Source organism: Grammomys surdaster, unplaced genomic scaffold (genome assembly GCF_004785775.1).
Source record: "Grammomys surdaster isolate TR1022 unplaced genomic scaffold, NIH_TR_1.0 210, whole genome shotgun sequence".
NCBI lineage: Eukaryota > Metazoa > Chordata > Mammalia > Rodentia > Muridae > Grammomys > Grammomys surdaster.
The window spans coordinates 2,389,376-2,401,908 of NW_021604655.1; the positions used below are offsets into that span (position 1 = coordinate 2,389,376).

The 12,533-nt window shown below is 44.6% G+C and overlaps 1 protein-coding gene across 1 annotated transcript in view; it reads left to right on the plus strand.

The window, feature by feature from the left end:
• The first annotated feature begins 3,693 nt into the window (after positions 1-3,693).
• The window catches only part of Prox2 (prospero homeobox 2), a 22,053-nt gene continuing 13,213 nt past the window's right edge, over positions 3,694-12,533 (plus strand). Inside the window, exon 1 of the mRNA XM_028771899.1 lies at positions 3,694-3,864. The gene's annotated coding sequence lies outside the window, so the exon portion shown is untranslated. The remainder of the gene's footprint in view (positions 3,865-12,533) is intronic.

The following is a 12,533-nucleotide window of genomic DNA, read 5'->3' on the forward strand; positions in this document are numbered from 1 at the left end:
CAACAAAATAACCGTATGGCCCGGGATCACCACAAGAGGAACTGTATTAAAGGAGCTATAAGACTTTCACCAACTGGAGAGATGGCTCAGTGGTTAAGAGCACTGGCTGCTCTTCCAGAGGTCCTGAGTTCAAGTCCCAGCAACCAAATGGTGGCTCACAACCGTCTGTAATGGGATCCGATGCCCTCTTCTGGTGTGTCTGAAGACAGCTACAGTGTACTCATATACATGAATTATTGCCGGGCGGTGGTGGCGCACGCCTTTAATCCCAGCACTTGGGAGGCAGAGACAGGCGGATTTCTGAGTTCGAGGCCAGCCTGGTCTACAGAGTGAGTTCCAGGACAGCCAGGACTATGCAGAGAAACCCTGTCTCGAAAAACCAAAAAAAAAAAAAAAAAGACTTTCACCAACTAGCCTCACAGTGCTTTATCTCCTGATCTTCTCCCGCCCCTAAGCAAACACTCCAGCCATGCTAACTGGTCTCCACCCATCCTGTGCACTCTGGAAGTTGTTACCCAACTCTGGGAATGTGATATACTAATCTTATGGGGGTTAAGCTTTTGTTCCATGCCATACCCCATTGGCATAGGTTGTATACCCAGCTCTGAGTATACCATTCTGCCCATTGCCTGACACTGAAAGCACATGGTACCCTTACCCATCCTTATTTGCTCACTCTTAAATCCCTAGACCTTTAACCCTGACTTCCTAACAGAAGAGGTACTCCATGAACTTCAGCTGAATAAATATCAAATTAATATATAAATGAGTGAAGGAACCACCTAGTGCCGTTGATTTCTTTTACTTGAGTTATTTTGCCTAATTCTCAAAACTTTCACAAAGCCTCCACTCACCAACCCTGGATACACTGGCCCTGGAATCTTGGAGTACTGGGCAGAATCCCTGACTAGAAATAGAGAGCTCATTATTGGGCCTCTTATGCCCTTCATCTGGTTAGTTCCAAAGCTTCTTTAACATAACAGGTTTAAGTCTCCACTTTCAGCCGGGCAGTGGTGGCACACGCCTTTAATCCCAGCACTTGGGAGGCAGAGGCAGGCGGATTTCTGAGTTTGGGGCCGGCCTGGTCTACAGAGTGAGTTCCAGGACAGCCAGGGCTACACAGAGAAACCCTGTCTCGAAAAACAAAAACAAAAACAACAACAAAAAAATTCTCCACTTTCACTCTCTCCACTCCCGCCTTCACACCTCTGTCCAAGATCCTTCAATAGTGCAGAGTTAATCCTGCCACCCCCGCTGCTTAAAGTCTTCCAGTTGCTACTGCCTATCTATAAAACCCAAACTCCTCAGCTCGCCCAGGCACCTGATAATCCGGCTGTGGCTGCTTGGCTGGTGCTGCAGGCCTCACAGATGCTGGGCATTAGCCGTGATTCACTGCTGGCCATCCGCCCCACCCACCCCACTCTCCCCCCTTCACTATTTCATTCCCCCTATTTGTGTGGGCTGTGCCTTCCTATTTATCTAGGGGCTTTTTACTTTCCCTTTAAATCTCTTCCTGAAACCTTTCCTCTTCCCCTCTGGCAGAGTGAGCAGGTACTTGAGGCTTCCAAAGTAATGTGTCTCTGTCACTATAGCACATCGCTACTGTGATGACCTGTTTAGAACTGTCTTGGAGCTGGAGAGATGGCCCAGTGGTTAGGAGCATTCACTGCTCTTCCAGAGGTCCGGAGTTCTGTTCCTGGGGACACATTAGGTGGCTTACAACAACCTTTATCTCCAGTTCCAGGGGATGAAACTCCTCTGGCTCTATGGACACCTGCACATTCCCCCCAGAACAGACACACATAATTAAAAATAATAAAATTAACAAAACAACAACAAAAAATCCCCAATAAACCTGTCACTTCTATTGATTAATCAAGGAGAGAAACAAAGAAACCACTCTCTTTCTGAATCGTCTGCTCAAAGCTGGCCAGTAAGTAATTGAGAAATGGCTACACACTTCATGCTCACAACACTTTTGAGGAATACAAGAATAGCCAAAGTATGTCAGTTTCTAGCTGCTGAGGTGGCTGCTGACATTTCTTAGATAGTTGCTTAATCCTTTTGCTTTGCTTTGTGCATGCTAAGTAAGTTCTGCCCCTAGGCTACACCCCAGCTTCTCCTTCCATAGTTACATAATTTTTTCACGTTTACAATGATTAATTTTTGAGCTTCTTCTCTAATGTTTAGAAGCTCAAGCTTAGATATAACGTGGCAAGCATATTTCCTGGAGTTTTGCTGATCACCCAAATTCATCTTTGATTTTAGAGTTTTAGGCTGGGCATGTTCATGCATGCTTATAATCCAAGAATTAAGAAGGTAAGGTAGGAGGTTATGAATTCAAGGTCAGTCTGGGCAATGCAGCAGTATTCTTTCTCAAAAAAGAGAGTAGACTGGGACCATAGCTCAGTGATAGACGGTTTACCAAAGCCTAGCATGTAGAATACCTTAGGACTAATCCCCAGAACTGCTGAAAATGTTTTTTTTTAAATATGTATGAAAACCTTTGTACATGATAGCATTCAAAGTCCTCCTCCAAGAATAAAGGTTGAAATTGATTTCCTTGAGATTTACCCATGAGCTTCCATGGTCTGCAAGGTGCAGTCCTATAAGCTAGGACACTGGCCTGGCTTGAAGTCTCTCTAGGCACAGCATGGTCTTTAGCATGGTTCTGAACTTCCTGATGCTGTGACCCTTTAATGCAGTTCCTCATGTTGTGCTTACCCCCAACCATAATATTCTCTTTTTTTTTTCTTTTTCTTTTTTTTTTGGTTTTTCGAGACAGGGTTTCTCTGTGTAGCCCTGGCTGTCCTGGAACTCACTCTGTAGACCAGGCTGTCCTCGAACTCAGAAATCCACCTGCCTCTGCCTCCCAAGTGCTGGGATTAAAGGCGTGCGCCACCACCGCCCGGCTGAGGGGGCTACTTTTGAACGTAATAGAAATGGACTCACAGTCCTTGAACCACTCTGTGATCGATTTTTTTTTTCACTCTGCATTATGTTTGGAGAATTAATTGATGTTGATAAGATGAGCGACAGTGCATTGATTTTCTCTCTTTTTTAACCTTTAAAGTTTTATTTAGGGATGGAACCTGGGACTTCTGGAAGAGCAGCAGATGCTCTTAACCGTGGAGCCATCTTTAATAGCCTGGTGCACTGATTTTCACTGCCGTATTTTACAACATTCATTTCACTTCCCAGGTTGAAGTGGAGAAGATGGAAAGTTCTGGGAGAAGTTTTGGGTGTAGGCGGGTTCTCCTCGACTCTATCAGAGATAGACGGGCCTATCAGCGACTTCTACTGCTGGGGCAGGCCTCACAGCCTGTTCTTCCTGAGATCTGAGGTGCTAGACAGAATTCAGACCCCTGAGATTGCTGGAGGGGTCTGAAGAAAGATGATCACTTTGGAGGTGTCTCTGGACGGAACTTGGAAGCAGACGTCAGACGCTGACATAGAGCAGTGGGGGAAGCGGAGCATGCCACAGTCCAAATCTTCAAAGGGCTCTGAAAATTCTTAGCAAGGATGGAAGAAACCCTCTGAGCAGGGCTTTCAGAGAACCTGATTTGCCATGGAGGTGGGAAATGACAGGGGTCAGCCAACCAGCTCGGGGGCTCCAATTTGCATATTCATAAGCCCCCCATGCTGGTTGGCTGTACTAAGCAGCCCACTGGGCCCCAGTAGGGTTGGGTCTATCAGATAGTGACTTGCTTTGAGAAGGGGCAGGAGGCTCCCCTCACCCAGCCGCAGCACCTGACTGACTTGAGGAGGAAGAAAGGAAACCAAAATCATTTCCTGACCCTCGCTCTGTCTGCCCAAGGCTGGTGAAGACACTAATGGAGATCAGAGCTCCCTGAGGACTTTCCAGTAAGTAATGTCATCCCTTCCACTTGCCTTGCTACAGCCCATTATTATTTTATTATTATTTTATTATTATTTTTTATTATTATTATTTTATTATTATTATTATTATTATTATCATTATTACCATTATAATTATCACCATTATTGAATGCTTATTATGAAAGTTTTCAAATGTTAACTTATTGTATCATATTTGCTTTATCTATTTTGGGGGGGTAGGTGAAATATTTTCAAGTGAATTCTAGTCACTGAGATAGTCTACTCCCTCAAACTATGCCATACCCAGTATCAGGGACAAATTGAAGCTCCTCTTTCCTTAGGGTCTCGCATCGTGTTTTTGATTACCACATCTCCATTTCAGAAAAATGGAACGGTAAGAAAGTGCCGCTCCGGGGCCAATTCCCGAGGGCAGAGCCCAGACCCCTACTTCTATCCCAGATTCCCATATAACTCCCTCATAGCCTCACAAGACCATCTCTGATGTCCAGAGGTATCATTGTAGGACTGTATCTTGCACATGCAGCTCCACCGCGCTGGGCTCCTGTAAAGTGGGGGCATGCCGTGATGATCCAAGGTCTTCGGTGTGTGTATCAGTTTCCAGGAAAATAACAAAAGGCAGGTCAGACATTTTCCCTCAGCTAAGATTATCTGTATGTAATGGCCTTCTTCCTCCTGTGATAAACAGGATGGTTAAGATTTTCCTTTATGGAATCTAGATGATAGAAGATTATAATTTTTTATATGCTTATTTTTGTGCCCTTACCGCCCAGTTAAAATGTCAGCGATTTCTCCACTGCCCCCCCCCCCCGTTTTGTTAATGGTCAATGTTTGTAAAACTTGGAAACTGTCGCATCAGTTGCTCCTTAAGACCACATGGGTGTCACAGTTCTGTGGCTATGGGGGTCTCTGAACCACCACAGAAAGAGAAGAGACTGCAACGGAAGAATCACCTATTCCCAGCCCTGGCCCTAGACATGCCTGACTACGTGGTATCCTGAGAAGACACAAGCTTAGGAGATTGACTACTGTCAACCTTGTTTTACAGACAAAACAACAACAACAAAAACAGGCAGGAAGAACAGAACTTGCTTAAGGTCGCTAAAAAGTTAACCATTCTGATGTAAGCTCAGGAGTCAACACCACCTCAGGTCACCTGGACTTCTCACTCAGTTCGGTCCATACCTGCCTGTGGATGGGGCTGTGAGAACGGGGCCTGGAAGTATGACCCTCACCCATTCTTACCATTGGCACGTACAGTTCAGAGTGAGGACAACACCAAGGGCCTCTCACTGTGGGAAATGACAGAGATGAGGTTATGAATGAAAACACCTCAGTACAGCCAGAAAGCACCACAGGACTTTGAGATGTACTACCCTGAGCAGGTTTTATGTCGGCAGCTACCATTAGCTGCACCTGGTATTTGGCCATTTAGGTGAGAGGTCTGTAAGGCAAACAGTCGAAGAAAAAAGGCATTCGTTTAAATATGGTTGAAGGGTCATTATCATGAATTAATCACCAGTGGAGGAGGGGTCCTTAGGTCTTTTGCCATGTGCATAGGATAAGGCACTTTGTTCTGTATTTCTCAGAATGCAATCGTGACTGGCAACTGCCAAGACACAAGGCTAGACCAGTTAAAATATAACAGAGTCAAGGGAAGGAATGAGCAAAAGCAAATCCTAATTTTTCCTAACAGGGGGCTGACAGGAGCTTCATCAAGGAAGTAAGAATAAACTTTTTTGTATAAATTTGAATTGCGCTTTAGCGACAGTAATGGGAATGAGCTAGCATCTCTCAGGCTTCCCAAGATGCCCTTCACCCAAGGGCTCCATCCGCTTTTCCAGTTGGTTCCCCCTGTCCTGGTTGGAGTATGCTGTGGCCTAAATCTGTACTCATCACAGAAGGGAGGCATAGACTGAGAGAAGCTGCTCGCCCCTGAGCTGCGCCCTGGGCAGCTATCCCTTTCTCCAGCTTGGGCAGAGATTTGGGAGTTTACCAGGGATATCCGAAGGGTGAGCCGACTCTCAGGAGAGGGGCCCTGGGCTGGAGTGTAGGGGAGAAGCCGAGACTCTCAGGAGAGGGGCCCTGGGCTGGAGTGTGCGGGAGCAGCTGCGGAAATCGCAGACTCCAGATGTTCCTTTCCACAGCTTGCCCAGGGGCCCCAGCTGTCCGGGAAAATGCACACTGCCTCTCTTTTGTCTGTCTCTTACTTGACATTCAATCTCAGCTTCATTCTACACTTTTTAACTACAAAAATCCTGTGTACATTTCCCACTATTTCACAGATTCTGTTTCATTAATTTTCCCCTGCTACCATGTGGATCCTGGGGATAAACTCAGGTCATCAGGCTTGGTGGCAGGTACCTTTACCAACCCTTTATGCGTGTTTTTGAGATAAGGTCTGATGCCACTCACTGTTAGGCCAGGCTGGCCTCAAACTTGCTGTCCTTCACTCTGCCTTCTGAGTGCTGGGATTAAAGGTGCAAACACCCATGTCCAGATTTTGTTGTGTTTTTAATATCTGATTTTCTCTTAACCTTGAAGCTATTATAAAATAGTGTTATGAGCCAGGCGGTGGTGGCGCACGCCTGTAATCCCAGCACTTGGGAGGCAGAGACAGGCGGATTTCTGAGTTCGAGGCCAGCCTGGTCTACAGAGTGAGTTCCAGGACAGCCAGGGCTACACAGAGAAACCCTGTCTTGAAAAAAAAAATAGTGTTATATAAACTCTGGTTAAATATAAATTTTTAAATGGTTACACAAGATAGTCATGTAGATAGACTCATGCTTATAAATTCCCCTCATTCCCCTGCTTTAAGTTAATATGGGATGGCCATCTTTGACATAAATTCATCATTGTAATTTTCTTTTAACTTCGTATGCATAAAATCATTCACTTACAGTAAAAATGTTTTAAAGTTTCTTCATGACTTATGCAAATGTGTGTGTCTAACTGTATAGTGTGCATGCATGTGTGTATGCATGTTTGCATGTGTATGGGCATATCTTTGTGTGTGGGTTTGTGTGCATGTGGGAACCATAGGTTCACTGTTTTCCTCGGTTGCTATCCACCGTATGTAACACAACTGATTTGGTTGGTCTAGCTAGCTAGCTTGCTCCAGGGATCCAGTCTTTGCCTCTTCAACACTGGAATTATAGGTGGGCCACCACACCCACCTGGCATTTATGAGGGTGCCGGGGAATTGAACTTTGATCTTCACACTTGAGCAGCAAGCTCTTTAACCACAGAGCTACTCACCAGTCCCAAGTTTCTGCAGCACAAATATTTACCTAGAATTATATGATCAAGGTTAATGAAAATGAAGCAGCCGGGCGGTGGTGGCAGTGCATGCCTTTGATCCCAGCACTTGGGAGGCAGAGGCAGGCGGATTTCTGAGTTAGAGTTCGAGGCTAGCCTGGTCTACAGAGTGAGTTCCAGGACAGCCAGGGCTACATAGAGAAACCCTGTCTCGAAAAACCAAACGAGAAAAGAAAAAAAAAGAAAAGAAACACAATCAGATAATTTGTGCTGTGTGTGTGCACAGCTTCTGGGGTTGACCTAAGGAGGGCAGCAAAGGAATGAAGAAATGTCAAACACAGAACATCTGGAATCGGGTGGGTTGAACTCTTGGATGGAGGCACTGCAGTGTCCCCAGGAGCTTAGCATGCTTATTCAATCCAGTTGAACAGAGAGGTGGGGTTACTGCGTTCAGCTGAACAACGAGGCAGGGCTATTACATACAGATAAACAAGGAGGCGGAGCTTATGGTACACAGCTGATCAAGGGGAAGGTTTAGTTAATCTCAGAAGGAACAGTCTGTGAACATCTGGAAGGAGACAGTGACAGTGGAATTTTATGCACATACTGTCAACATTTGCACTCCAGAGCAAGCTTTGCTATCCCCTTGAGACTAACCCAGGGGAGGCTTTGCCACTCCCATGGGGCTGAGGCATGGTCATGCCCATGTAACAATACATACTCACTCAGGATTTCATGCCTTAAAATCTTACCCATCAAAGTGACAAAGATTTAAATGACAATGTCAGTTGCATTGCTGAGAAAGTAGAGGTGGCAGGTAAACTGAGAACTGATTAAAAGTATACACATGCGTGCACACACACACACACACACACATTTATACACAAGTAACAAACACATGAACATGTTGTTATAGAATTTCAACCATGATACAGAATGAGGGCTAAAAGTTTCCCTCCACTAGTCTGTTCCTCTTGGTCAGCTGGCATATTTCTGGGAGGCAGTCAGGTAAAAAGTTTAATAGATATTTGGTCTTTGATACAGTATTACTACTTCTAGAAATGTATCAAAATTAGTAAATAGATGGGCCAGAGAGTGGTCAGCACTAAGAGCACTTACGACTCTTGTGAAGACCTGGGTTTGCTTTCCAATACACTCACACATAGCACCTCACACATGTCTGTGACTGCAGTTCCACAGGATCTGCTGGCCTCTTTGTCCTCCACAGGCACCAGGCTTGTATATGGTGCACAGAACGCCCCCCCCCCAACTCAGGCCCATAAAATAAAATAAATAAATTTAAAAATAAAAAAATTTGAAGGTGAGCACGGTGGCTCAGGACTTTAATCCCATTACTTGGGAGGCCAGCCAGGGCTGCATAGTGAGGTACTGTCTCAAACAAATGCACAAAAGAAGTACTCAAGGATACATGTGTGAGTGCTAATGCTTATATTATTCGTAACAGCATAGTTAACACTTCCGTGTCATCAGTACCGTTGGGAACTGTTCTAAAACAAGCCAGTGTTAGGTCCCAGGATCCTTAAACAATTCTCAGACGTTAAGGTTTTTCCCCAGCAGACAACTGAGAAAGTTGTAAGACCGACAGTTCTCACAGCTAGTTAAATGGCTTGGAGACCATGCTTTTAACACTTACATTGTATTGATACCAACATACACATTGTACTACAAAGCTAGCAAGATACAGGAAGGAGTTTAGCTACCAAGAGAGAACTGTTTTGTTTTAGTTTTGTTTTATTTTCAAGACAGAGTCTTCTTATGTAGTCCTGGCTGTCCTGAAACTCACTAAGTAGATCAGGCTGTCCTTGAACTCACAAAGATTCACCTGCTATAAAGGTGTGGGCCACAACACTTTGCTGAGAGAGAACTTTAAATTATAATAACATTTATTATCATATATATTTAATACCTATAATTAACTGTCATCTTTCATAATGTTGTTGAAATTTATGTTAATGAGCATGAAAGAGGAAAAGGGAGACGACAGAATTATATCTGAAATACTATATTGATTTTCAAAATGACACTATTATAAGAAATTATGTAAAGTACACAGGAAAAGTTGTTTGGGAGAAAGAAATGCATGCCACAATGGTCGCAGTGATCTTCTGAGACACAGCATTACGGGGCTTTTGCTTCCTTCCTAACACATTTCTGTATTGGGGACTAAGCTGATCCCCCCATTGCTCTCCGAATCTCAGGAAAGCAATGATGCTGTTTCCGAGGCTGTGACCATTACATCACTGTCCGTGTCACTGCACATGGAAGCACTGCCAGTTAATTTTCAAACAAAGAGCATCCATGCTTTGGCCATGCTCAGCTGGACAGAGGCTCAGGGCAGCATGCTGGCCTCAGCACGGAGGCCCTTGCTTTCTCAGTACACAGAGTTCTTCTGTTTCCATGACTGTCCTGCAGACATGGCTGTAAACATTTCTGGACACCTGACCATGTGGAGTCTAACTGGATTTCCAGTTTGGGGCTTCAAAGTATCTCTGTTCCTTGTTGTCTCATTAAAATACTTGGGCCTTGGGCACTTGCTACCAAGCCTGATGATCAGAGTTCAATCCCCAAGACCCACACGGTGGAAGAGAACTGACTCTGCAAGTGTTCTCTGCCTTTCATATGTGTGCCACTGTGTGCTCCTCTTCTCCCGCCCCATTAAATACATGAATTTAAAAACAAACAAACAAACAAACAAACCCACACTGTGGCTCTGTGTGATGGTGCATGCTTTTAATTCTAGCAGGTAGATGTCTGTGACTTCAAAGCCAACCTGGTCTACACAGCAAGTTCCAGGCCAGCTGATGTAACATAGTGAGACTCTGCTTCAAAATAAACAAAAAGTAAAACCAAAACACATCTCTTAACACTTCTGTGTTATGGAGCACACAGACTATATGGACCCTTAGAAGCAATACAATAACGTAAGTAACCCACAAAGAGATCTGGCAAAGGCCGTGTGTGTGTGTGTGTGTGTGTGTGTCTGCTCAGTGGGTCCATCTACCTGTCTTCATCTTTCTGCTAATTTTCCAAGACATCTATTTTTACATTTTTTTTTCTTTGGTTTTTCGAGACAGGGTTTCTCTGTGTAGCCCTGGCTGTCCTGGAACTCACTCTGTAGATCAGGCTGGCCTCGAACTCAGAAATCCACCTGCCTCTGCCTCCCAAGTGCTGGGATTAAAGGCGTGCGCCACCACCGCCCGGCTTTTTACATTTTTTTTAATTAAACATTTCTTTTGAGACAGGGTCTCACATATAGGCCTGGGCTAGCCTGGTACTCTCTATGTAGGCCAGGATGTCTTGCCTCTTCCTCCCACATGCTGGGACTAAAGACTTGCTTTGTTTCATGCACAGGGTTCTGGATTAGATGCTTAAAAGAGCTGAAATAAAGAACATCGATCTTTGGGTGTCTGAGGGGAACTGGTTCCAAACCTCCCACCCCCAGCTACCAGATTACTTACAGTTCCTAGAACAATATGAACACCACATGAGCAGTTGTTAAACTGCACCGTTTAGAGAATAATGAGAAGAAAAAGCTTTACATGTTTAATACAGATGCAATTTATCTTGAGACAGGGTCTCTTGTAGCCTAGACTGCCTTCAGATTCATTAGGTACCTGAGGCTAGACTCTACCTCCTTAGTTTCCTCCATGTCCCAGGTACTAGGATTGGCAGTGTGAACCTCCTCTCCTGGCCTTAAATGCTTTTAACATTTTTATTATTTCTAATTGGGTAGCATGTATACACATATGACACCATGTTTGTGCTTATATACACATGAGTGCAGGTTCCCATGGAGGCCAGAGACATTAAATCTCTTTGGATCTGACGTCATACATGTTTGTGAGCCAGCTGATATGGGTGCCGGAAACCAAACTCAGGTCCTTTGCAAGAGTAGTACTCTCAACTCCTGAGTTATCTCCCTAGGTCCTGTCATATGCCTTCTTAAAAGGAATATTTCCATCCAGGTGATTGACTCTAAGGATGTGGAACATGAGGATTTGCAGAGCTACAACTGAGACGAAACAGAGTTTGGTAAACTCAAGTCTACTGAGCAATGTACTCAGCTGGTTAGCCAACATCCATTTGATGAAAACTGGCAATCAGGCCCTCCTGGAGGCCGCAAAGAGGGAGCTCGCAAGCTATGTGGAAGAGTTGATGTTTTTAGAGATGAGATTTGTGCTGTACATTTCTAAAAGGCCAGGGAAAAAGAATAGAAGCAGAAAGACCCATTCACGCAAAGACAAGGGGGGGTGACAGATGTGACTGCTCAAGAGCACAGAGGCCAGCCTTCTGAGGAACTGTGTTCACAGGGAGCTGAGACAGCTGACAGTTGGTGGGAAGCCAGGAAGCTCTGATTCCATGGACAGACATAGGCAGACCCACATTTTAGAAAACGAATGTCATGGCTAATGGCACTGAGAAAGCAGCATCAACCACAAGAGAACTTACAACGCACGCCTGGCCACACGACGCCCCATGTGCCTTGAGGGTGAGCCAAGCCATTCCCTCCACGTATGACAGAGAGCTCATCCTCTCCCTACTGCCCAAGAAGGTGACTCCAGCCAGTATTCATACATTTTAAGTAAAAATTGTTACTTTAGGGGCTTGAGAGACGGCTCAATGGCCTGGTCCTTTTGCAGGGGACCTGAGCTCAGTTCCTAACACCTGTATCAGGCAGGCTCACAATTGCCTGTAACTCTACCTCCAGCAGATCAAAAGCCCTCTCCTGGCCTGTGCATGAATGCATGCATGTGCATGCCCACAGAGGAGCACACACTTTCACACTTTCACACACACACACACACACACACATACACTCATGCACAAATGCAACATGCGTATACACACAAATAGAAAGAAGGTAAATATTTAAAATATTTAAAGTGTTTTTCATATATATGTTATAATATTCATGGTCAAATTGCTGAAAGAAGTTAAGTAACATTTCTCTCTTCAACAGGGGCAAACCATTATCATTACAAATGTAACAATAATGAAGTTTTTAGTCTGTGTTCAGTTTTCAAGTCATCTATTTTTTTTGTTTGTTTGTTTTTTTGAGATAGAGTTTCTCTATGTAGCTCTAGATATCCTAGTACTTGCTCTGTAGACCAGGCTGGCCTCAAACTCACAGAGATGTGCTTGCCTCTGCCTCCTGAGTGCTGGGATCAAAGGTACGTACCACCACATCAGGCTATTTTAAATTTATTTTCCTCTTCCCTTCTCCCTCTCGCTCTGGCCCAAAGGTTTATTTATTTTATTTATTATATGTAAGTGTACTGTCCCTATTTTCAGACACCCCATAAGAGGGCATCAGATCTCATTACAGATGGTTGTGAGCCACCATGTGGTTGTTGGGATTTGAACTCAGGACCTCTGGAAGTGCAGTCAGTGCTCTT